The sequence below is a fragment of the Centrocercus urophasianus genome, unplaced genomic scaffold (genome assembly GCF_019232065.1).
Source record: "Centrocercus urophasianus isolate 14NV4802_14NV808 unplaced genomic scaffold, USGS_Curo_1.0 seq_1, whole genome shotgun sequence".
Classification (NCBI taxonomy): Eukaryota; Metazoa; Chordata; class Aves; order Galliformes; family Phasianidae; genus Centrocercus; species Centrocercus urophasianus.
The window spans coordinates 3,565,493-3,588,329 of NW_024884141.1; positions in this window are offsets into that span (position 1 = coordinate 3,565,493).

The following is a 22,837-nucleotide window of genomic DNA, read 5'->3' on the forward strand; positions in this document are numbered from 1 at the left end:
CATTCCAAGGAAAGTTAAAGTAAAAAAATTGAGGATCTACTGGAAAAACAAGTCCAAGCATTACACTGTCTTGTTTCTTTAGAATCATTTTGTTTGTTTGTTTTTCTCCTTTCCCCAGCAAACTGTTGCATAGTTGCAACACAGAATGTTATGTCTGTGCATGATGGGTATGAGAGGGCAGAGTTCAGACTGAATCCCAGTGCTCCATCGATGTAAGACAAGGCCACGTTTGGTAGTCAGCAGAGCCATGTAACTGAATGGAGTTGGGAGAGTGGAATGTTCATGACTGCATGAGGGGTATGGTGAACATTATAGGATAAAGGGGAAGATCATTTTGCTACTGCATAGGATGTGTTGTGAAATGCATGAGACATGTATAAGAACACAGAACAAAAAGGATGGAACAGTCTATAAGAATTATTGATCACCTTGTAAAGGGCAGAGCCAGTGTCTCGTGGAGAGCACAGGGACTGCCCGTGCTAACCAGTGTACTACCAGATATATGCAGGCACAATCCAAGGACAGCAGGAATGAGGGATTGTTCTCCAAAAGCATTAAGGTCAGGGCAAACCTGCTGTAAGTCTATCTGTACACAGAAACCGTGGCACGGTTACATGGCATTGAAATTTATCCCAGTGGCAGAGAACAGGACTCAACTCTTCTTATTTCAAGTTTCCAGGTAGCCATAGATGCTTCCCAATAGATGGGAAGAAAGAGGCAACACATGCATGCAAAGAAAAGCAAAATTTCCACCTGAGAACTCATAAATTGAGAAGATTGAGCTAACAAAAAATTGTACATATTAATTAATCAAGCTGTGATAATGATAAATATATACGTACTGCATGCATCTATATGTGTGTGTGTGTGATGATGCATTTTCATGCAGCCCTCTCTCCTACTTCTTGCATTCATAATTTTCCTGAATTTCACACTCTTTGCTGTGAGTAGCTGACAAATCTTCCTCAGGCCAAAACATTGCTATGTCTCACACAACACCAAACAGTATTTGAAAAATAGTGATAGTTCTATCAGTTCTACCTTGGCAATAAACTTTGAAGGCAAATCTGGGATCTTTAAGAAGGAACAAAATGTCAGTTCTCAGCATTCCATGAGATTTTTACATTGCCTGCACATTTAGGATTAATGCATAGTACAGAGAACTACTGGTTCTATCACCAGTATGTGTATACACATAGATTGACATAGACATACACATAGATTAACAGGAGCAAAGTTCCACTTACCTCAGAATTTACATATCAGGAGTTTCTGAATCACTTGTGTATCACTAGGTTAATCAATTATAGCAATTTCAAAGGTTTGGATGAGCCCAGGTGTTGCTCTCTCACAAATGTCCTTAAGGGCATCTCTGCTATAGCTGATAGAGACATAAATCACAGTGGAGCTGATGCCTTGGAGGGTTTAGTCTCAAACTCTTCTAATCAATCTAAACTTCAGTTGACAATGTCCAGACACCCCAAACACCACACTTGCTGTCTGCTGCTGTGCACCTTCCATCATTACCATTTAATGAGGCAGCAGTCCAGAATTGTACATCCGATTTTGCTCAATGAAGTGTGGCTTCAGAATCACTGAGAAGGAATCCATTTTCTGCTCAGTACTCCAAGAGTTTTATCAGTGAATGCATCATGTCCCAAAGCACAGTGCTACTGGGCTATGAAATATTCCAATGTCTTATTAATAAGTTAATTGAATCCATTGTAATTTTCCTAGTACTCATGCAGCTCACTTTGTCATTGATTGACAGAGATCAATTTGAAGATAGTTAAGAGTTTCACAAGCAGATGAACATCTACATCTGAATTATCATGAAAGAGGAATAGTTAATGAGGGACTGCAATAATCTTTCATTAGAAAATTTAATGTAGTAACCATTGCAAACTTAATCCTGTACCTAGCGACAAAGAAAGGATTTCTATCTACAGGATCAATGTCATTTTGATTCAAAAATGTCTGCTTTTTCGTTTTCATTTTCGTTTTCCTTTTCCTTTCCCTTTGTCTTTCCCTTTGTCTTTCTCTTTGTCTTTCCCTTTCCCTTTTCCTTTGTCTTTGTCTTTTTTATTTCCCAAAAGCCAAGAAACTGCAATCAAGTGAGACAATGTCCAGAGGACAAGAGAAAAGTTGGTAAATGTCAACTGCAATTAAACCATCTTCTTGGTGGGTAACACATTTAAATCCAAGGTAGATGAAATATAATCCAGAACTTAAGGGTTTTTCATGGTTTGAGTGGTATTGCAGGCATGTCAAAGCTTCCAAAACTTGCACAGGGATCTGTTTTTTTCTTTAGCATCTCACCACTTCACGTCCAGCATCATGATGCAGTCGCATCTGTGTGACGCCTTTGTTACTGCTTGGGACAGTGTTCTGTATCAATCCTTCATTCAGGGAAATAACCCAGTGCTTGGTTCTGACCATGCCACACATGTGAGAGCTGTTTCTGTATGGTGTTTCCATTGCGTGTTGCTTTTTAATGTTTGTTTTACAGTTATAGAGCAGGTCATTACTCCATCCATTTCTGTGACTCAGCACTCACTGGCACAAGTTGCCCAGAGATGTGGTAGATGCCTGATCCCTGGAGATATTGGAAGTCAGGCTGGACAGGGCTCTGAGCACCTGATGGAGCTGTAGGTGTCCCCATTCACTGCAGGGAGAATTGGACCAGATCACCTTTAAGCGTCCTTTCCAACTCAATCAATTCTGTGATTCCTAAAATTCTGCCATCAAGAGATGACAAAGTCAAGGCATCATCTTTAGTAAGTGCCAGTAGAAGCCTAAAATCACACCATTCATCATATATTCCAAAAAAGATAGTTAGAAACTGAGTGGGATGAGAACACTCAAGGTCTCAACCAGACACTTCTGGCTAACAGAGAGGTTGGGAATGAAGAAATGAGCAGTGGAGGAGTCAAACTGCCCAAAACATCCCCAGTATGACTCTTTTTCCTGGACTGTAGGTTATGGAATTACAGTTCACGCCTGGAGAACTTGAGTTCAAAATGTTCTATGGGACATTAAAAGGAAAAAGAAAACAAAAATCCCAAATATTTTTTCACACGTTCACAGAGAACACTGAAGTGTATTGGTTATTTCAATAGTGCTGATTTAACAATCCAAAGCAAACTGATTCATGCCTCGCTTCTGTGCATCTTCCAGACTGTTTTGCAAACAGCAAAAAGAACAGCTAATGAAACAACTCTGCTGGTTCTCTCCTTTCCTATAATATTAGTTATAGAGTCTCTTTTAATACAGGTGGTGAGGTTAATTCAGTGAGTACTACTCTAGACAGTACTGAGTCTTGTGGAACTGAATTAAATCCATCTTTTGGTTTGGTTTGTGTAAGGATAAGGCAGGACTGTTGTACTCATAGTACAGTGATCTCCTATCTAGTAGTATGGGACCACATCTCTCCAGAAAGATTCTTATACCTCACCTTTACTTTGGAAATTGAAACTACCTACAGGACAGGAAAGACTGATTTAACTTTGAAGAGTTACTTATGTGTGTAAACATCTGCAGAGTCTGCAGATCACTGTGATAGGACACACCAGAAAACCCACTCAATTTACATCACCAGGATGTCCATTTTCTGCTTATAACATATTACACTATATTTCATTATCTCCAAATTATAAGAAAGCTTCCAGTCTTCTGCTTTATAGCCAACTATTAAACTTTACTGTTCTGATCAAATAAATAAATGAACAGTTAAGTTGCCATGGAGTATGTATTGTTTATCTTTTGAGGACAGTTCGTCTCAAGTTAAAGCATAAACTTGATACACTGCTAGTTGCATAAAACTGAAGAGTTGTTTCTCTACTTTCCCAGGAAACTGCAATTCTCATAGAAATTAAGAGCTATAACTGTAGAACAGGCACTTGGAAGCTTTAGATGCACAGACACAAATTTCCTTTTTTGGAAAGAAGCACCAGTTGGGGACTTATCTTCTCAAATATCATTCTGTACTAATTTAGTCAGTCTTCAAGAAAGATCAACTGAAAAAAAAGAGGGAACATTTTGAGAATAACTAAACAACACCTGATCTACCAAGGCTGACTTTCCATTACTTTCATTTCACTTTTCCTTCCAGTTATCTCTCTCATCATCCCTGGGAGTTGGCTTTTCTAATCTGAAAGTCCAATGGTCGTAACCAAGATACAACTTCTGTCCTCATACAACAGCACACTGTTCAGGTTCCTTGTATGACACCTCCTCTTGTAAGTAAATGCTATGAGTAAACTTGCTTTCAACACTTCCCTCAGAAGAGTGAGTTAGATAAAACCTTACATAAAAAAAAAGAGAGAGAGAAAGAGAGAAACGCAGAAACATTTTCTTTTTGATATAAAATTTGGTGTCCCATAAGGAATTTAAATTAATTGGAATCATGAGAACATTATTTCTGTGGGAATACACTTCAGTGCATATTTTAAGGTGCAAAACAGAGTATATCTGAAGGGAAGCTTTTTTAAATTTAATTTAATTTAGGTGTGCATTCTTTCCCCTGCTGAATTAAAGGAAGGATACTGGGCTCTTTGTATTCTTTTCAAAGGTGTTTTAATTCAAGATCCAAATTCCCAGTCTCTGAACTGTACATTTCTCCACATTTAAACTAGTTCACAACATTTCTGTTAAAAAGATTAGTATTGCTCAGAATCCTGTGCTGAGCCATAGATCTAAGGACTGGCACACAGCTTTCACAGGCCACAATACTAGGCAAAACCTTGAGCTCTGTTCTACAGAAGCCCGTCCTTTCATCATTAGCATGCTTCTAAAGCCGTTTGACTGACCCAGTCCTCCAGCCAACAGCCACGCATGACTCAAAACATCACTAGGCAAGAAACTCCTTCCAGCAGGCTCCATGAGTGAGGCCAACCTTCCTTAGGGAAGAGGAAGGAGTTCAGTTGTCTGGATACAAGCTGTTTCCTACCTCCTGTTTTCAGTGCTAGAGAATGGAACCAACCCATCTTATCTGATTGTTCTAGGTATGTCCATGTAGGGTCAGTTACACAAGTTTAGTAGGCGAGACAGAGCTCAGTCAATTTGAATTTAAGCCTATTACAGGTGATTCACTAATCTCATAAAAATGCAGGAAGATAATAGGCGTCTCCAAAGGACAAATCAAAGAACTGAGAGCAAATGCTTTGGGATAGACAAAAGGAGGATTGTGCCATCTCTCTTATGTAAAGGGATGTGAGATCTGATTGCTCCTGAAGTCTTGACAAGAGCTATAGCAACAACCATTTGTAATGAATTAAGAGGCATTTCTTTATCCATGGTCACAAAGTCACTGACAAAGAGATGCATTCCACTTACTGCCTACACACCCCAGAAGATTTATCAGAGTGTGGAACATATCCCAGAGCACAGCACTAACAGGCTTTAAAACATCCCGATGTCTTATTAATAAGTTAATTGAATTCCACTGTAGCACTCTCAGTATTAATGCATCTATGCTTGTCACTGACTGATAGACAGAGATGAATATGGAGATATTTTAATGTTTCTTACATGAACGGGTGAACATCCATATCTAAATTATCATAAAAGGAGAAAAATTATTAGAGGAGTGAAACACAAATGAAAAGGAAGTTGATATGGTAACCATTGCAATCAAAGTTTGTTTTCCGTGACGTCAGGAAGAAAATGTGGGTTGACTTGATGAGGACTGGAATCAAAAGCTACAGTTTATGGCAGCAATTAGCCCTGAAATTATTTTACTGGGAGACTGACTGTTCCTATGCCTTTGTCATCTGAACATCTCAAAGAAAGAGAGAGGAAGGCTGAATGGCTGAGAAATGTGCTGCTCTGACTACAGTAGGCTTTCTCCATCCTGCTTTCGTGGTGAGTTTGTAGCAGCTTATGGTCAGTTCAAGGATCTACTCTGATGTCCTCCAGTACACAAGCTGTCGGATATTTCTCTTGGATATCTGTCTTGAGTCCAAAAAAAGTGACTGACCCAAAAGCAAAATTTAATCGCTCGAGGAATGAAATGCAATACACAAAGGCAAAACCAAGATACCAGACAATTCTAAAATGACCCCTTTCTTATGCTGGTGAGTGGTGGAGTAAGGGCTGCTACTAGTCCCCCCAGCCAAATAATAACAAATTATAAAACCTCCCTTCAAGTAAGCAAAAGAGCTTTCCCCTGGCAATTCGCCCATGTAACTTCAGAGAATATATCCATCAAAAACTTTATTGTCAAAGTGATTCAAGGCTCTTGAGGAACTCTTTTCTTGCCGAAAGCACATCTACACTATGAAATGTAGGAACTAGATTGAGCTTCTGAGCCACAAGCAGAACAGCCATGAGAAAAAAAAAACTCATCATCCAGCAAAGTCATTTCAGTAAGATGTATGTACTGCTCCTGAAATTCAGACAAATACCTCATCGTCCTTGTCTCCTGTGATATTTAGACAAGCTAACAGCTTCTGTACTCTTACTTAGTGATCCCATACATCACTGCATCTTGCTATGGAGTAGTGCATTTCATAAATGCAATAAAGCCAGGCCCAGAACTGGATTCACCATCTGTAAGTTGGTTGTCCCCCCAGTTTGTTCCTTTTGTCAGTCTTGTCTTGTGGTCTTTTTTTTGTAGCTAAAGATAAAAGCTTTGGTCTCTTTCTGGCTTTACTCTGAGTTGAGCTTCTGTCATCTGTTTTAATGATAGAGAACACTAAATCCCAGGCCCCACCTTCCTGTAAATTCAAATATTTGAACACAGGATAGTTTAAAATTTACATAAATTTCTCCTCACATTTACAACAATTTCTTCTCAAACTGTGCACTGAAGTCTGCTATGGGCCTTCATATACCCTTCATATACCCTTCATAACTATATATTTGATGCTCAGACTTGATCTTAAGGGCCTTTTCCAACCTAAATGATTCTATGATTCTACTCTCCAACTTGCAAAGCTCCTTATAATGTTAGCTTCATAAGATCATCATCTTCCAGATGACAGTTCAACAGCACATGTTACACTGCAGCAAGTTCAAAGAACTTCTTCAGTTTATTCCTACACGGAAGTAGCATTGTGCTATGAGCTATGGTAGCTGGAGGAGACAGACAGGTATTTTGATTTAGGGAATCAGTTTCTTTTTTTCCTTTGCTGATGAGTGAGAGAAAGCAGAAAGTATTTCTTCCTCACAAAGTCTAGTTCTGCCAATTTTAACAAGGATGTGAAAAGAAGACAACCAAACCAGATTCATCCTCTGCTCCTCTCCACTCTGGCTCACAGTGAGATGTGCTTTACACTAAGAGGCAGAAAACCCCCACACAATGGTATGATGAGAGAGAAGAGCGCATGGAAGGATTTACTTACCAGAAGATAATTTCCTTCAGAGATGTGTTAAAAACTGCCCATAAACCTCAAGGTGGTTCCTATCTTCCTGCTGACTTTCTCATGTTTTGGATGCAGGAGTATAGCAGGGAAATGAACTCTATGTTAAATATTTTCATGGAGAGTTACAAACTCCTGGGAACTGAGCATGTCACTTATCCTTTTCCTCTCTTTCTCCTCATCTCACTTCCGAGCTGAAGAGCAAGATGTGAGCCCTCCAGTGGCCAAAATAATGTATTTCCAATTACGTGTTTGATCATAGTGCACCCTTCAAGTGCTACTGCAGCTCAGAAAGGTATTCTCCTATGCACTACAGCCATGGCTATGGTCTGGGAACACAAGTGGCAGGCTGACTTCCAATGAATACATGAAAAGTACTGGAAGGACATGATTGCTCAGAAAGCATAAATAAACATCAAGGGTATTGTAGCAAAAATTTCCACTGCATTTGTAAAATACATTGGGAACAGCCTCTGGGCCTGTGTTCCAGTACAAGAAAAAGAGATTTTCATTGTATTACCAGACAACAGACAAAATTATCTCCTTTAAATGCTCTTCCATGTTTCCCTCCAAGTACGTTGATTATTCAGCATCCAAAATGTGCTTAGTGCTCACAGGATATAGGAAAGCATTTGCCTTTATCCAGAAGCATTACTATTCAAATTAGACATTCACAGAGAAGAGGAACGATAGATGATAAATTAACAAATATTCCCATGTAGCTGCTCTGTGACAAACCTGTTCCTCTGCCTCTTTCTTGACAAATCACCTTTTCCAGACTCACTCCCAGCACCCATTCAGCAAAAACAAGAGAGTGTGAGACAGAGGTTTCCTGGTATGGTTTTCAAAGCTCTGACTTTCTGCTCCCAGTGACCAGGCACCATTATTCCAGTGCCAGCACATACCATAGACTTATAAAGATGAGTTTTTAAAGTTGGGGCCCACAGTATGGTGCTGTGGCATGGCATTTCATTCACTGCAACTGCACAGTTTGGAGAGAAGGGAGCTTTGTACTGAGTGCACTGCTAATCCCAGCAGAAGACATCACGGCCTCTAGTCAGGAAACTGCAAGATTTATTTGTAGTTGCACCTCTGCCACGCACTCAAGAATTTAGAGATAGGTACGTGAGAATGAAAACATAGGCTAATTATTATTATTAATGTTACCTTTCAGGGTTAATGGCTGTAAGGTAGACACAAGACTGAAAAGGCTAGGTGTTAAAAGATTGTCTTTTGATCCAGAATTATTAGCTCCCAATCCTTATAAGGTTGTACTTTCGTTACAGTTTCCATCGTCTTAACTCATTTTTTCATCAGTGCAATTACAGAGTATTTCAAACTACTTTTCTAAAAACCAATTATATCTGATTAGAAAATGCCCTGATTTATCTCTTTTTTTAAAATGAAAACTCAGAAAGAAAAAAAAAAAGAATAAGTAACACATCTAAAGACATATCTGTTTTTTAAAACATTAAAATGGAGGTAGCCTTTTAATATGTCACCTTACACTTTGACATAATTGAAGCTGGCTGTGTCAGTAACACTACGTCATAGTAGTGGATTTGAATAACAGTGGATTTACAAACACAACTCTACGTTGTGCTATGTGAGAACAGCATTATAGTTATATCTACCGTTTATTATTATTATTATTATTATTATTATTATCATTATTATTACTATTATTATTATTATTAATGTGTTTCCATGGTCAGGGCAGAAACTAAGAGTCAGTGCTTGAGGTTCCTGTGGCTCTGACAATGACTTGCCACATCAGGTAAGACAGGGGCCAGACCATGAACAGGCACTCAACTACCCTGCCTCTTCATTCAAGGACGACATCTCCACGGATGCTTCAGCAACCTCCAGGATGAGGTCCACCAAGCTCAGGGAGATACATACAGACCTCTGAACAACGTAAAGAAAGGTATTCAGGAAGGTGATTAATCCATTGTCTTTTCTTTTTAAGACCATACTGTTATTACAAAGCTACAGCTGGGACCATATGTCTTCTGTGGTGACAAGCATTTGCTTCCACTACTGACAAAATCCTTTTTAGCACTTGCCTGCTCCCATTCACGTGGCTGTGAACACAGTGAGCATGTTCACACTGCAGTCAACAGCTTAGCATGGGACTATTGAACCATAACACCTGAGTGACCAGGTTCAGAATAGCTGGACCACCCCATCAGACTTACCAATCCAAGGCAGCACTGGTTGAGCCTCATGCTGCTGTAGATGTACTCGGAATCATGAAGCAGGACTTGCCGTTCCAGACTGTGAAAAAACAGACTGAAGCACAGACTGTCTCAGGGAAATTACAATGTGTAAGTAAGAGAAACGAATGGACCCAGATGCATCACTGCTGTGAAAGATATTAAGAAATGAAACCGAGCAATTGGCTCAGTAAAAGAGCATCATGCAGTATTCGTTTACATATATATATCTTTCACTTAAGGAATCTTAATGGTCTTTGAGGATTTCCCAGTGTATCATGTTAACAGCTGTAACAGAGACTTAAAATACCAGTATGATACTAATGGTATTTTAAATGCAATTTCTTTCTATTCAAGCACTCAAGCTTCTCTGACAATTCTGATTGAGCTCTTGAGGTCTGATGGTACAGAGGGGAGCAGAGAGCATGGAAATTCCACTTCTGGTTAAGAACTTCACAAAATCAGCAATGACAGCTCTGATATCTCTGACATATTTTGCATCATGCTGTTGAGATCAAAACATTTCAATTTTTCCACCTTTTAAATTATATCATAAAAGATATACAATATATTGTATATATTTGTACAATATGTATATTGTACAAAAGATGTACAATATATTTGCAAATAGATAGTATGGAATATTATGAATGTAATACACTAAAATAAAACTATGTACAGTAAAATACAAAAGTTAAAACAAAAAAAGTGATTATTCTCCCCCCACCCAAAAGAACCGAAAAAACTATCATTTTTTCTGAAAAGGTATGTTTGCATACTATGAGAGGTTTTTTTTTATTTTTTTCATATAATGTTCCTTTGAAATCAACACTACCTTATGAAGCATTTTCACACTGATGAATGCTTTTATAGAGAAACGGTTCAATCAGTTTCTCTTTCCAATTAATCCTCCTTTCTAGCTCTATTATCTGAGTCACAATCTCCAATTTCAAGCAAGATAGTGGTAATAAAACACAGAGAATTTGTGGTTTCCATGGGATTTTAAGATACACTTGTGTCTAATACACTGAGCTGAAAAACTACAGGCACAGATGAAGCAACAGATAACTGCATGACTGAGCAGTCGGCAAGGAAAGGGAACAGCAAGGGAGATGCACCTGTCATGGAGAAGGCTTTGCACCATTAGGCATTATGCTTTCATTTCATTTTCTATGAGCTGTTCTTATTGTGAATGCAATAATTTAAATAAATTATGTTATTGCACAGCATGGACTTAAAGAGTGATCATGAATCTTTAGCATTAAAGAACAGACAGAAAGGGTTGTGTTGTTTTTAAAAAGAAACCAAGTGCTTGCAATTAAAAAGTATGTAATTTTCACTTTCAGATTGTTAAAATTAGGAAATGAAACATCAACATGTAGAGTTTCTCCTCAGCATGCCATTTAAACCTGGTGTCCAGCTTCCCAAAATGCAGGCTGCTTGCACATTCTGCAGCCTTGTCCAGCTGCTTAGTAGGCAAGAGATGCCACAGCCTACAACAGTGACTGGAAGTACAGCTTCAGATTTTGGCCATCGAACAGCACAGTCCCATAAAAGGACAAGCTGGTGATGTCAGCAAGGACTCTCTGCAGCTCCCTGACAGGAGGTTGTAGTGAGGTAGGGGTCAGCCTCTTTTCCCAGGTAACAGAGGTAAGATGAGATTCAATGGCCTCAGTTTGCACCCGGGAAGGTTCAGGTTCACTATTAGTCAGCATTTCCTCTCCAAAAGTGTGATAGGTACTGGAACAGGTTGCCCAGAGTGATGGTGCAGTCACTGTTCCTAGAGGTGCTCAAGAACCATGGAGATGTGGCACTGAGGGATGTGTTTAATGGGTATGGTGGGGATGGGTTGGCAGTTTTACTGGATGATCTTATGGTCTTTTCCAACCTTAATGATTCTGTGATCCTATGGTTCTGTGACTGGAGAATTAAGTTTCAAGATCCTGCCTTCTAACAATCTGAGAAAAAAAGAAGCAAATAAATGAGGGTTTTTGGAGTGGAACTTAAAAACAAAACAACAGTAACAACAAAATCTAAGGAAGTGATTTACTGTTCAAGTGATACTGTCCTTTGCCTTGAGCTAATCCTAATGACATTTGAGTGTCTGCCTGTTCAGTGAATCCTAAAACAAAACTTCTGAAAGGTCCTGTTCTCAACATAGCAATTCTTCATAAGTAATGGTGTAGTTTATCACTGCATTCCAGCCAAATTTTACCATGGACAATTTTATCCTGCTAAATATCACAAGCAGCTACTTTCCGGCTTAGTTTTCTGCCCATTATTGCTGTCTCACTTCTAAAACAACTGCATTTCAGCAGACTCAGGTTGATCTCAAAATTTACATACAGCCTAAGTGCAGCCATGTTCAAAAGAAGAGCACATTTTCAGGAAGCCAGTTGCAGTCATGCACGTTATCTCTGGAAGACACTGAAAAGATTTTACCTTCATGAATTGTGAGTTGTGCTATTGAAGAGCAGGCAAAAAAGAATAAAAAAAAAAAAAAAAAAAAAGGAAGAAAGGAAAAATATCAAAGTGGGAAAGAGATTATGACTGGAACCTTAATGCATTTAATTTGGAATTATACTAAATCCAAACAGAATTATTTCATTATTACCAGCTTTTATTGGAATATTCTCTTGGTAACAGACTAATTTTAATGAAATTGCATATTAGAATTCAGACTAGGAAGAAAATGCAGATTCTCTTGAATATATATATTCACCGATAATTGTTACCTAGTGAAGAAAAAGGAGAAAAAAAATAAAAAAATAATAATAAAAAAAGAAGATATAATTAAACTAGAATGTAATGAGTTTTGTAACTTCAGTGATTTTTGAAAGAGTGTGACACATTTGGTACGCCTATAGGGACTGAAGGAGAAATGACTTTGTGTTGCAACTCTCGTAGCCCATCAAGATTTAAGCCAAACACGAGTTGCAAAACATATTTGTCAACGGTTTACGGGCTGGTTCGGCCCAGTTCCGTGACGAGCGGGGCGGAGGGATCCGCAGATCCGCGCCTCCGGAAAAAAAGGAAACAGGGGACCCCAAAATAATTAAAAACAGCGGCACCGATCTGAGGAGAAACAAACTAATTTACTAAGTATATTATCGGAATGCAAGATAACACACTATAATACAATATAATCAGAATTGAAGCTAATAAATCAAATATAATGAGAGAGAGAATATCCGAAAGGGTGCATAGGCCTCACCACAACTCTGAGGTGAGATGCGCAGTCCAGTTGAGCAGCAGGGAGACGGGAGCAGTGTCCACGACGAAGGGCAGGCGAGAAAGAGAACTAAAGTGACCTTGCCAGGAGTTAAACTCCTCTCCCTGACCGCAAGGTCCCCTGGGGAATGTAGTTCTTCTTCTCTTCAGGGCAGGTAGCCAGGACTTGAGCATTAACAGTTGAAGTCCCAGTGCCCCACATGATGTTATGATGTGGAATACCGAAAGCCAAAAATCACAAAGCCATGACAATATTGCATACAGCGCTGTGAAAGATCAGCCACAAACACTGCACTTTCCTCCTGAAGCATCTCAATACTCAAGACTAGGAGCATGCAATGTATATGAAATCTATACCTCACACTGTTTCTTAAAGAACTGGAGGAGTGATGAGGGAGTGGATGAAAGAGCAGTTGGCACAATTATCCTGAGTGCCATGCAAATGTGCTATCAGGAAACACTCAGCAGTGCTGCTGAGTCTCACTGCAGGCACAACTGTGTCACTTACAAAACCTTGTATTATGAGGCCGAAGACTGGATTGCTTTAATAGCTCATTTTTCCCCCTCCGTGCTTTCATCTTCTAACTGAAACTGTTGCCTTATACAGGGTGCTTATTCCCTTCTAGTTCTGCTAAAAAGAGTATACCTCGCCTTCTCGGGAAACCACCAGAATGCTTTCCAGGTGAAGGAGAGGTTCCCAGGTTTTTATGTTTCCTTCACTCAGTCAGATACAGAGGTGGCCAGAAAAGAAGGTAAGCTCCCTGTGAACAATTGAAAACTATCTTATCGATATGGACATGGTTTAATGGATGTGATGCTGATGGGCTGATGGTTGGACTAGCTGACCTTAGTAGTTTTTTCCAACCTTTAATATCCTATGATTCAATGGATACGCTGTTGAGATAAAGCCTCACTTTGCTGTGTGGGTTCTCCACATCTTTCCTCAAGCTCAGTTTGCCATAGCCGTGCTTTCATTTGTATCCATGATGTGGTTCTGAAGCAAATATCCAAATTTTCTCAGCATGTTGTTCACACAAAGAGCAGTTTTGGTGTAGGCAGGATAGGAACTTGCAGAAGAAGCCAAACCAGAACTCTTCAAATTTTTCAGACTGGAAGAGGAGAGATTAGATTGGATATAAGGAAATTTTATTGTAAGTTTAGTGAAGCACTGGAACATGTCCCCAAGAGATGTAGTAGAAGCTCTGTCCCTGGACACACTCATGGTCAAGCTGGACAGGGCTCTGAGCACTCGATCTAGCTGTAGGTGTTCCTGTTCATTGCAGGAGAGATGAACTAGATGATCTTTAAGGGTTTCTTCCAACTCAAATGATTTTATAGTTCTATGATTCTATGATTCAGGTGCAGATTAGATGTTTCCTCACTCTATCCATCAGAGATAGTCTGAACAGTCTTGACACTCTGAACCCCCCACAGGTCCTTCAAGTAAGATCACATCAAATGCGTCGTGAATCCAGTTCAAAAAACTAAAACTTCTCTGTGTAAACTCACTGACCTGGATTTACTGTAGATGAAGACAAGCAGAGGATAAGTCAATGAATGAAAAGGAAGAACTTGCAAACCAAAGAGGGAATCAAATCATCTCACAGTCACCTAAGCCAATTATATTTCTAAAGAAGAATCAATACAGAAAATACAAATTATGCTTGCTAGCTGAAACCTGAGCTACAGAATAAAGAAAGAGGGACTTCTCAAAAACATAATTAGAATAACATGTTCTCCTCTGTTTTATATCTGCCCCAATTTTCTCTTATATTATTTCTGTCTTTCCAGCTTCTTACAGTAACCTGAGAGTCCTGCTGTATTATTGTTTCACCCTACTAATTCCAGGTTTTGTTTATAATGGGTTATTTAAATGATTTTTTTTTTTAGCCTCTTCCAGATGAAAGTAACACAGTGTGATAAAAACCATCCAGAAAAACAACAGGTGATGTTCTACCAACAAGCCCTTAATTTTGTCCTGCTGCGCCTATGTAGTACCTTCTCCCCATTTATGATTAAGGGCCTTTGCAAGTAGCTGTTGGAAGCTACAGTCATCAAGGACACAAGTGAAGAATGTCACTGCGGGAATGGTAAACCTGCAGTGTTACCATTTGGAGGTATTGAGTCCTTTAGGGTAGGTTACTGTTTACCTGAAAGTGCTTACTGGATTACCCTCCAGAGAATGTTAACATCACAGGTCCCAAAGATGCATGGCAAATGCATGGTGACAGACAGTCCCACGTGTTTAGGGCTTCACTGAATCAGCTATCATTTTGGGATTGTTTAGTCTGGAGAAGAGGACGGTCAGGAGAGACCTTATCACCTTCCACAACTACCTGAAAGAAGGCTGTGGTGATGCGGGAGTCAGCCTCTTCTCCCAGGTAACAGCAGTAGGATGAAAGGGATAGGCCTCAAGATGCAGCAGGGGAGGTTCGGACTGAATAGATGGAAAAAAATTCTTCTTCAGAAGAGTGGTGATGCACTGGCAGAGGCTGCCCAGGGAGGTGGAGCAGTCACCATCCCTGGAGGTATTCAAGATCCATAAAGATGTAGCACTGAGGGACTGATGAGTGGGCATGGTGGGGGTGGGCTGACAATTGGACTAAATTATTTTAGGAACCTTTTCCAAACTTGATGATTCTGTGATTGCATGACTTTATGATTTCTGATATATGTAACTTCAAAAGCTGTGACTGAATATGAGAAACCTCTGTTGTTTTATTCTCTGTGAGGTTAGCTTAAATGATCCTTCTGATTTTAGAGAAATCTGATTGGACATAGAGGAGGCATCAAGTGGAAACTTAAACTTTCCAGAAAAAAAAAAAAAAGCCTTAGAAGGAATAGCATTGAATCAGAAATTTATCTGAGTATACTGACTTTGACTATATGGCTTTAAGTGAAAGAAAGTGAATTTAAAAATCCAGTTATCATCCTCTTTTCTCCCAAAGAAAGAAAAGTTCAGAAAGAAAAAAAATACTTTTTAAACATCTGCTTAGATGTTCAGGATAAAAACCTTCTCTGTGTTTTACACAGATGAATCAAAAGGAAAAAAAAAAAAAAAAAAAAAAGAAAAAAGAACTGAAATTATTAGAAAGAAGAAAAACACTCAGAGCTCTTCCTCCCCACTCCATCAAACACAGGGAAAAAGGAGGCAGGTGTCTATCTGCTCTATTCGTACATATTGCAACATGACTAAATACAGGAGTGCTGCTGGCAAGATGACATCTAGGCAAATTGCCCAACAGATGGTACAACCTATTAGTGAAGAAACTTTGTAAAGGATAACAAACTAGGAAGTGCAGACCTTTTCATATTTCAAGGCAGGTGCTCTGCAGGGAGGTTGAACCCACTGAAATGTGTGAGTTACTTCTCACTTCTCAGCTCTATCTCAAATTATGAAAAGTGCTTACCTCTGTGTTCCAGGGGTGCTTCAAATGTTATGCTCAGGGTTTCAGGCATATCTGAGGTAAAAGAAACATAAGACAACACACCTGTGACGTAGGTGATTAGGGAAAAGACAGCTGAGGATTTGTTGCTTTTCTCTTATTGTTGCTTTCTTCAATGCAATGGGATAATTCTGTTTCCCTTTCTCATGGAAAAAATGATGAGAGAAATCTAAGATCTGGATGGTGTTCAGCTGTAAACCTTATAAGACAGAACAATTCCTCTGAGATCAGTGAAATGGTGTTGATTTCTGCCAGTTGAAACCCCTTTCCACTCAAAGATGAATGACTTTCTGAAAAAGTTGGATTTTTCAATATTCTTTTCATAGAACTGGCTGGGTTATCCTCGCAAGAGCTATGAGGCTGTGAGCCTCTAATTACTCTCATTCATTTTATACTGTAACTATAGGTGCAAAGAAATCTTGGTAGTAGTTTGCTCACAGTTTTTTTTCTTCTCGAGCCATTATATATAAAGCAGAGCCAAAAAAAAAAAAAAAAAAAAATCATTTCTTTGTAAAAATGAATGTTTACACTCTAAAAGCAGTGGAAGAACCTGCCAACCCTGAGTACGTTGGTACTGTGGCCAGCCAAACCTAACAATGCACAAACAAAAAGCACTGAACACAAGAAACGCGGCTCAAGCCTATGTGATATTATAATACAAGCAACAGCGGACTGGCACGAAGTGTTTTATTGCTGTTGGCTAAAAGTTCTTTGAATATGCGTACTCCTTTCTCCAAAAAAAAATAATAAAAAAAAAACACAAAAAACAAAAATGCTGTGGATGAGAAATCATTGTTGCTTTGTTTATTCTCTGGTTATACACTCAGAAAGCCAGAGATTGCTCCGCTATTGATTCAAACAGCCCATTCTCAAATCTTTTCCTTAGGACAGCACTCATTACTCACCTAACTATTCTTGCTGCAGCAAATTTTATTCTGAGCAGCATCCAACTAGGACAAAGCAGAAGTAAATTTTAAAAGTCTATGTATCCCAGCTTTTATTCCACTGACTTCAGTGGTACCTCTTATGAGCTTGACCTATGATTTGTACGTGTTTAATTTAAGGTGAGATATATAAATTGTGTAAACTCTGATTTTATACGTATTTATAAAATATGTGTGTAATGAACGTCTGCCAGCAAACTTGTGTTAGCCAGCACGAATGGCTCTGACTCTCCTCTCACTCTCTGAAGTTTACAGCAGTTGCTCCACTGGGCTCATCTCAGGTGCCTCACCTAAGTGCTGTTAAAGCATCTCCAGATGAAACTCTAGCCTTTTGCTTTCTGTGCACAGAGCTGAGAGCAAGAAGGACAAAGCCCCCAGATTGCTGTACATGGGCTGAATGAAGTAGTCCTACAGTTGCTTTACTGTCTTGGGCAATTAAAGCTATTTACTCATTTGTCTGAAATGCACCTGGTTTTCTCTCAGTGGCAAAAAGAATTTGTCAAATTCCAGAAGCAGTTTTTATATGCATTTATATCCTGCTTTAATGTACTCAGAGCTTCAGGAAGAGGCTGAGATATGTCTTGTAACAATTTATGCTAGGTTTTAGCTTCCATTTACATTTGAATATTTACTTCTAAATTACCAGAACGTTAAGTAAGGTGAGCACACAGCTCAGCACGTATGGCAGCCATAGAAACCTGTGGAGAAACTTCCACTACACTTAACAAGTTGTGGATCTGCCATTCTATCCAAGCTGAAAAGAAACAACTTGGTAATTACGCTCATATATGATTTGCTGAAAAAAAAAAAAAAAAAAAAAAAAAAAAAAAAAAAAAAAAAAGTCTCTGGCCTCACAGTATGTGGATTTGAGGATACAGTTATGACCTCGTAAGACTGACATGATAGCTTAAGGTTGTCATTAGAATACACGAGATAATCCTTTTTTTAACCCTTTTTTTACATCAGTCACATTTTGCATTACAGAATTACACAGAATCACAGAATCATAGAGGTTCAAAGGAACTTGTGGAGATCAAGTCCACTTCTTGACTCAAGTAGGCTCCCTACAGCAGGTCAGACAGGTGGGCATCCAGATGAGTCTTGAAAATCTCCATAGAAAGAGACTCCAAAACTTCTCTGGACAGCCTATGCCAGTGCTCTGTCACACTCACAATAAAGAAGTTGTTCCTTGTGTTTGTATGGAACTTCCTGTGTTCCAGTTTGTGCCCACTGCCCTTTGTCCTGCTGCCGCACAGCAATGAAAATTACACAGCCCCATTCATTTGACTCCTGCGATTTAGATAGTTATAAACCTCTCAGTCTTCTACGGGCTGAAGAGTCCCTGGTCTCTCAGCTTTTTTTTCCTATGAGATAGGTTCCAGGTCCTTACTCGTCTTTGTCATCCTCCACTGGACTCTTTCTAGAAGATCCCTGCCTTTTTTGAACTGGGCACAGTATTCCACATATGACATCACCAGGGCAGAGTAGAGAGGGAGGATCACCACCCTCAACCAGCTGGCCACTCTCTTGTTGATGCATCCCAGGATACCATCAGCTTTCTCAGCCACAAGGGCACACTGCTGGCTCAGTGGCCAACCTGTTGTCCCTATCCCTATCAGAGCTACTCTCCAACAGGTCAGCTCCTAACCTGGATTGATGCATGCAGTTATTCCTTTCCAGGTGTAGGACTCTACAATTGCTCATTCGGGTAGTGTTTACATAGAATCATGTTTTACTTGTGGGAACGTATGCTTTGCTATGCTGAGCTGAGGTCTCCATCGCAGGGATTGGCCCACCCTTCTCTACCTGCCCCCACATCTGGATGTCCAGTTTCCAAGCACCAACTGCAAGAGTAAACAGGAAGATGCTTCATATCCAGGTCATTTTCTAACAAGAAGTAAAGATTTTCTGGCCACATGTGGTTGAACCACATTTTGGCATAATTTACCCTAAAAGGAAATCTAGCAAAGGAAACAAATTTTGCTGTCTCTGGTAGCATTCACTGATTCTTCTGGTTTGGCTAAACTTTTCAAGGATCCATGTCATCCATGTCCCATGCAAGTTGTACCACCTGAGGTGGGTTTGCATTAAGGCTCACCTGAAGGGTGTCTGACTTTGTCAGATTCCTGCTCTTTCACAAATGCAGTGATAGAATGTAAAAGAGCATTAGTGAAGAGCTCAGACAGTAAGAGAACAATGCCTTTAATGTGTGCTGAGCAAAGCACAGATTCTGCTTTCATTTCCTCATTGTGCTCACAGCCTCTCAGAGCAATGCATTGGCAATCCAAGATTTTCCAGGTAAATGCTCCAGCTCCTATCCTCACATTCTGCAGAGTTCAAAGAATTTATATATGTAATGCAGCTTATTCTCTATATTAGAAAAGCAGTTAATAAGGCCCATAAATCAAGAAAAACATCAATAATGAGGAATAAATAAATAAATAAAATAAATAAAATAAAATAAAATAAAATAAAATAAAATAAAATAAATAAAGCTAGAACACAACCAGCAAGAACTATGACTTATGAAATAAGAGTATGGATCGTTGCTAGCAAGAGCAGTTTGCAAGACACCCAAAGAGAAGTTAATCCAGGACTGTGGCTGACATTTTGTGTCAGTTCTGACAGCAGTAACAATTGTTCCTCTAGATGTTGACAGCTGAAGACAAGTGGCTAGAAAAGAGACATTTTCTAGACTCAGTTCAGAAAGCACTGCTACTTAAGTCAGTTGAGACAAGTTTCTTGGACTTCATTCTGTGAGTTAAATGTGAGTTACAATAAGCATTTGACAAATTCAATCGCACTTTTTTCTTCCTGACACCTAACAGTTAAAGGTAATCTTTGCAAGCCATCTGGCCAAATCATAATCCACTTTTGGTTTTTTTTTTGACAGATCAATGAGTGAACATTCCACAACAAGAGGTATACAAACTAATGAACATGCTCAAAGGCGTGTTTTTTAATTTACTTGGAACAAAGCTCAAAAAATATGTAAGACTGAAACAACTTATTCCCATGGAACTCTACATCCATAGATTGTTAAATGCCTTTATTTTTATTCCTGAATTTTTTTAACTGAACCTTCAAATGCATGAAAAAGAAGCCCGAACACTCACAGGAAAATGCAAAAACTGTTCTCAAATTTCAGTCAGTTGCATTCTGTAATTAATATGCTTTAGAACCTTTTTTTGCCAATTACTCTCCTTTTCCTAGATGGTTTCTGTGGCCAAAATACTATTTATAAAACACATTAATCATATACAGAGACAGGACATCAGCCCTAAGACCTAAAGCCAAGGTTGTGCCTTTTACATGACAAACACATGGTAGCTTCTTTTAGACATGACATAAAACCAAGACCCTGCCATTTACCATCAGTAAAGAAGCACAGCTTGGCAGTGGAGGGATGGCTGCAGTTGGCATCCCATTAATTGTAAACTGGATGATTACATTCTGCTTCCATGTGATAGACTGTCCCTCTAGGTACATTCCCCTTCATACATTGTTCTCTTCAGTGACAATACTGTCAATTATAGGAGTAGGTTCCCAGTTGCACTGACTGTTCAATATATCAGGCTTTCCGGGTTCAATTCTGAAGAGACAGTTTGGGATAAAAGTGAGCAAGGAAGAAGTTTATCAGCACATTTAACTGTGTGGATAAGCAAGCAGAACAAGTAGTTTAAGCAGTGCTGACACTATGCATAGTCCTCTAAGTTCAGCCTTAAAAGCAAATGCAATGCCCCCAAGGACACCAGTTCTTAATGATTTTCTCTAAAATCAAGTGGTTCTGCTGATTAAGACTGTGTCTATGCTTTACTTCTTTATTATTTGGTTCATTGTGTATGGCACACATAAATAGCGTAGTCATAGGACCGTTCAAATAATCTGCCTGTCATGGCAGTGTGTGACACGCAGTAACTCTTCTGTAACACAAAGCCACACTTTTTCTGTGTAAACTTGGGACATTAAAGATATATCTCAGTTTTAGTTTCATAAAAAATTAGAAAAATGATGTGAGTGTTCTGACTCAGAAAGAGGAAGGCTCTCCATGATCTGATGACAAAGGTATATATCGAATTCTGGATGGCCCAGGAATTCAAAGGTGGCGACATCTTCCCATTCAGGGGTTGTAGTAAGATATCCTCACAAGTTTAATCATCTGTATTCGTCAATGCACTGCTGAGATTTCCAGGAGAGAAGTAAAATGGTTTGGGCTGTTTCATCCACTCTTTCAACAGCTGACTTCCATCTCACTTTCTACGTCTTTGAGCAGCTTGACAATGTGATGTTTCATAGGGCTCAGGAGCCATTGCTTGGGGCAACAAAGTCAAAAGCTTAATTTAGCTGAAGCCATTGCATTATTGGTTAAAATAAGAGTACAGAACTTTACAACCACTGTGACAAGGAACTGTGAAAGCTAAAGTTAAACTGCAGAAATGAATAAACACTTCAAATTAGGAGATCATTTCTCAAGTTCTGTCTAAAAAGCTTTGTTTTCATAGCTGCATTATTGCCTTACTCTCATGAGGTGGCAGAGTTCCAGTGGCTTTAGAAATTTATTAAAGTTAGCAGTAGATACATGGCAGGAGAGACACACAAGACCAATATTGTAATGAAAGATTGTTACAGCAAAGGTGTCAGCATCATAATATGTCCATGCAGACATCTATGCAGGCACAAATGCATCTACATGTTTCTAACTGGTTCCACTAAAGCAGTCAAGTACTTCCTGAGTAAAATTAGCCTTATATATTGCATAGAGGTTTGGGATGTATCAGGCTGGAAGGACTTCAGAGGAAAGGGACACATGGGGAAAACTAGGGGAAAAAAATATGAGGATTATTTAACAATGCAAGGAGTTTGAAACAGCATCTTAATATTAACTTAGGAATTGCCACCAAGCTATTTTTACTGCAAAGGTGAGATGTCGAATATCATTGCTATAACACATATGAATTTTAAATAGGGTGGAAAATTAACAGCTCATTTAATGTATAATAATACTAAAAGAAGCAGTTACTCATTTCCTCTGGGACTGTATCATTGAGAAAAGTTATTGCCTAGTACCTGCAATGGAACCTAATGTAAAAGATCTGTCCTCTGCCAGGTATTTTATGGTCAGGAACAGCTACACTGGGACTTCCAACAGAGAATCAATTGACGTGAGCGTGCAGAAGGATATTTATTTTCAAAAAGGGGCAGATAAACTGAGTCTGTTCTTTCTGTACTCATCGTTCATCTTTAATGACTGATTCCCCTTTAACCTGGGCATCTAGAGGCTTATGGAGAGTCAAGTAACCGCTGTAACACACAGAGCGCATTGAGCCTTGTTTAAAATAAAAGCAAACTTACGAAAGTATATTTAATCATTATCAGCAATCCTTTTGTGAATGAGCAAAGGCTACTGGGTTGCATCTAGTTAGGAAATCGCATCATCATGTTATTCATAGGAGTCTGAAAATATGAATAACTCTCGTCAGTGATCCTAATTATTCCCACAGGAACTAAAGGTCAGTTACTGAGTGGAAACTGGTGATAAAAGAAGCATTCGTTTCTGGCAGAACATACTTCAGCAGCAGTCAGCAGATAATAGACAACTACTTACACCACTGAAATACATCAGTATAAATACGATTTTT